Source organism: Oncorhynchus keta, unplaced genomic scaffold (assembly GCF_023373465.1).
Source record: "Oncorhynchus keta strain PuntledgeMale-10-30-2019 unplaced genomic scaffold, Oket_V2 Un_scaffold_19589_pilon_pilon, whole genome shotgun sequence".
NCBI lineage: Eukaryota > Metazoa > Chordata > Actinopteri > Salmoniformes > Salmonidae > Oncorhynchus > Oncorhynchus keta.
This window is the reverse complement of record NW_026290849.1, coordinates 14,432-18,788: the sequence shown is the minus strand read 5'-3', so window position 1 is coordinate 18,788 and position 4,357 is coordinate 14,432. Positions and strand designations below refer to the sequence as shown.

Below are 4,357 nucleotides of genomic sequence, written 5' to 3'. Positions count from 1 at the left end.
GGAGTCGGACTTTGGGACTTAGTCCCTGGAGACAGTCAGACCCTCTACTACTCTCTCGGAGAGGGACAGTCAGACCATCTACTACTCTGTCAGAGGAGTCGGACTGTTTGGGACCCTCTACTACTCCCTGAGAGGAGACAGTCAGACCCTCTACTGTTCCCTCAGGAGGAGACAGTCAGACCCTCTACTACTCCCTCTGGAGGAGAGTCAGACCCTTTGGGACGGTAGTCTGGAGGAGTCGGAGACAGTCAGACCCTGTTTACTCCCTCGGAGAGGAGACAGTAGTCTGGAGGGAGTCGGACTGTTTGGGACGGTAGTCTGGAGGGAGTCGGACTGTTTGGGACGGTAGTCTGGAGGGAGTCGGACTGTTTGGGACGGTAGTCTGGAGGGAGTCGGACTGTTTGGGACGGTAGTCTGGAGGGAGTCGGACTGTTTGGGACGGTAGTCTGGAGGGAGTCGGACTGTTTGGGACGGTAGTCTGGAGGGAGTCGGACTGTTTGGGACGGTAGTCTGGAGGGAGTCGGACTGTTTGGGACGATAGTCTGGAGGGAGTCGGACTGTTTGGGACGATAGTCTGGAGGGAGTCGGACTGTTTGGGACGATAGTCTGGAGGGAGTCGGACTGTTTCTCTTGTCTCTCTCTCTCTCTCAACCAGTCTGTAAACCCACAACCAGTCTGTAAACCCACAACCAGTCTGTAAACCCACAACCAGTCTGTAAACCCACAACCAGTCTGTAAACCCACAACCAGTCTGTAAACCCACAACCAGTCTGTAAACCCACAACCAGTCTGTAAACCCACAACCAGTCTGTAAACCCACAACCAGTCTGTAAACCCACAACCAGTCTGTAAACCCACAACCAGTCTGTAAACCCACAACCAGTCTGTAAACCCACAACCAGTCTGTAAGCCCACAACCAGTCTGTAAGCCCACAACCAGTCTGTAAACCCACAACCAGTCTGTAAACCCACAACCAGTCTATAAAACCACAATAGTCTGTAAGCCCACTGTTTGCCCCAATTTTGATTAAACAGCTTTGGTCCATTTTGGTCCACAACCAGTCTGTGTCCCCTATCCTGTCCCCTACCCCAACCAGTACCCCGTCCCCTACCCCGTCTACCCCGTCCCCTACCAGTCCCCTACCCGCCCCCTACCCTGTCCCACAACCAGTCTGTAAACCCACAACCAGTCTGTAAACCCACAACCAGTCTGTAAACCCACAACCAGTCTGTCCCCACCCCAGTCCCCTACCCCAGTCTGTAAGTCCCCTACCCAGTCCCTAAGCCCCTACCCCAGTCCCCTACCCACAACCCCTCCCTGTCCCCTACCCCATATAAAACCAGAATATTCCCCTGCCCCAATTTTACCCCGTCCCCTCCCTGTCCCCTTGTCCTGTCCCCTACCCTGTCCCCTACCCTGTCCCCTACCCCGTCCCCTACCCTGTCCCCTACCCTGTCCCCTACCCCGTCCCCTACCCCCGTCCCCTACCCTGTCCCCTACCCCGTCCCCTACCCTGTCCCCTACCCCGTCCCCTACCCTGTCCCCTACCCCGTCCCCTACCCTGTCCCCTACCCTGTCCCCTACCCCGTCCCCTACCCTGTCCCCTACCCTGTCCCCTACCCTAGTGTTAGAGGAGGTCCTACCCTGTCCCCTAGTGTTAGAGGAGGTCCTACCCTGTCCCCTACCCTGTCCCCTACCCTGTCCCCTACCCTGTCCCCTACCCTGTCCCCTACCCTAGTGTTAGAGGAGGTCCTACCCTGTCCCTACCCTAGTGTTAGAGGAGGTCCTACCCTGTCCCCTACCCTAGTGTTAGAGGAGGTCCTACCCTGTCCCCTACCCTAGTGTTAGAGGAGGTCCTACCCTGTCCCCTACCCTAGTGTTAGAGGAGGTCCTACCCTGTCCCCTACCCTAGTGTTAGAGGAGGTCCTAGTCTGTCCCCTACCCTAGTGTTAGAGGAGGTCCTAGTCTGTCCCCTATCCTAGTGTTAGAGGAGGTCCTAGTCTGTCCCCTACCCTAGTGTTAGAGGAGGTCCTAGTCTGTCCCCTACCCTAGTGTTAGAGGAGGTCCTAGTCTGTCCCATACCCTAGTGTTAGAGGAGGTCCTAGTCTGTCCCCTACCCTAGTGTTAGAGGAGGTCCTAGTCTGTCCCCTACCCTAGTCCTACCCTAGTGTTAGAGGAGGTCCTACCCTGTCCCCTACCCTAGTGTTAGAGGAGGTCCTACCCTGTCCCTTACCCTAGTGTTAGAGGAGGTCCTACCCTGTCCCCTACCCTAGTGTTAGAGGAGGTCCTACCCTGTCCCCTACCCTAGTGTTAGAGGAGGTCCTAGTCTGTCCCCTACCCTAGTGTTAGAGGAGGTCCTACCCAACCCCTACCCTAGTGTTAGAGGAGGTCCTACCCTGTCCCCTACCCTAGTGTTAGAGGAGGTCCTAGTCTGTCCCCTACCCTAGTGTTAGAGGAGGTCCTAGTCTGTCCCCTACCCTAGTGTTAGAGGAGGTCCTAGTCTGTCCCCTACCCTAGTGTTAGAGGAGGTCCTAGTCTGTCCCCTACCCTAGTGTTAGAGGAGGTCCTAGTCTGTCCCCTACCCTAGTGTTAGAGGAGGTCCTAGTCTGTCCCCTACCCTAGTGTTAGAGGAGGTCCTAGTCTGTCCCCTACCCTAGTGTTAGAGGAGGTCCTAGTCTGTGCCCTACCCTAGTGTTAGAGGAGGTCCTAGTCTGTCCCCTACCCTAGTGTTAGAGGAGGTCCTAGTCTGTCCCCTACCCTAGTGTTAGAGGAGGTCCTAGTCTGTCCCCTACCCTAGTGTTAGAGGAGGTCCTAGTCTGTGCCCTACCCTAGTGTTAGAGGAGGTCCTAGTCTGTCCCCTTCCCTAGTGTTAGAGGAGGTCCTAGTCTGTCCCCACCATACTGTCCCCTACCCTAGTGTTAGAGGAGGTCCTAGTCTGTCCCCTACCCTAGTGTTAGAGGAGGTCCTAGTCTGTCCCCTACCCTAGTGTTAGAAGAGGTCCTAGTCTGTCCCCTACCCTAGTGTTAGAGGAGGTCCTAGTCTGTCCCCTACCCTAGTGTTAGAGGAGGTCCTAGTCTGTCCCCTACCCTAGTGTTAGAGGAGGTCCTAGTCTGTCCCCACCATACTGTTGTCCCCTACCCTAGTGGAATGGCTTCTGTCTGGCCAGTCTACCATAAAGGCCTGATTGGTGGAGTGCTGCAGAGATGGTTGTCCTTCTGGAAGGTTCTCCCATCTCCACAGACGAACTCTGGAGCTCTGTCAGAGTGACCATCGGGTTCTTGGTCACCTCTTTGACCAAGGTCCTTCTCCCCCGATTGCTCAGTTGGCCGGGCGGCCAGTTCCAGGAAGAGTCTTGGTTCCAAACTTCTTCCATTTCAGAATGATGGAGGCCACTGTGTTCTTGGGGACCTTCAATACTGCAGAAATGTTTTGGTTCCCTTCCCCAGATCTGTACCTCAAGACTATCCTGTCTCGGAGCTCTACGGTCAATTCCTTCAACCTCATGGCTTGGTTTTTTTCTCTGACATACACTGTGGGACTTTATATAGACAGGTGTGTGCCTTTCCAAATCATGTCCAATCAATTGAATTTATCACAGGTGGACTCCAATAAAGTTGTAGAAACATCTCAAGGATGATCAATGGAAACAGGAAGCACCTGACCTCAATTTTGAGTCTCAAAACAAAGGGTCTGAATATTCACGTACATTTTTTTAATGGACGTAACACAACAGAAGGGGGACCTTGATGGATGTAACACAACAGAAGGGGGGACCTTTATGGACGTAACACAACAGAAGGGGGGACCTTTATGGACGTAACACAACAGAAGGGGGGACCTTTATGGACGTAACACAACAGAAGGGGGGACCTTATGGATGTAACACAACAGAAGGGGGACCTTTATGGATGTAACACAACAGAAGGGGGGACCTTTATGGACGTAACACAACAGAAGGGGGACCTTTATGGATGTAACACAACAGAAGGGGGACCTTTATGGATGTAACACAACAGAAGGGGGGACCTTTATGGATGTAACACAACAGAAGGGGGGACCTTTATGGACGTAACACAACAGAAGGGGGACCTTTATGGACGTAACACAACAGAAGGGGGGACCTTTATGGACGTAACACAACAGAAGGGGGGACCTTTATGGACGTAACACAACAGAAGGGGGACCTTTATGGACGTAACACAACAGAAGGGGGACCTTTATGGATGTAACACAACAGAAGGGGGGACCTTTATGGACGTAACACAACAGAAGGGGGGACCTTTATGGACGTAACACAACAGAAGGGGGACCTTTATGGACGTAACACAACAGAAGGGGGACCTTTATGGATGTAAC

At 53.5% G+C, this 4,357-nt stretch overlaps 1 long non-coding RNA gene across 45 annotated transcripts; it reads left to right on the top strand.

Moving 5' to 3' along the window:
- Positions 1 to 1,399: 1,399 nt before the first annotated feature.
- Positions 1,400 to 3,628, top strand: LOC127927941 (uncharacterized). 45 transcript variants are annotated; one of them, XR_008129616.1, is made up of 6 exons: positions 1,642 to 1,750; positions 1,785 to 1,924; positions 2,251 to 2,355; positions 2,390 to 2,669; positions 2,775 to 2,844; positions 2,929 to 3,628. It is a non-coding gene; the product is annotated as an uncharacterized LOC127927941 (long non-coding RNA). The 45 variants fall into 45 exon arrangements; XR_008129607.1 differs by having other exon boundaries at positions 2,740 to 2,844; XR_008129597.1 differs by having other exon boundaries at positions 2,705 to 2,844.
- Positions 3,629 to 4,357: the final 729 nt, after the last annotated feature.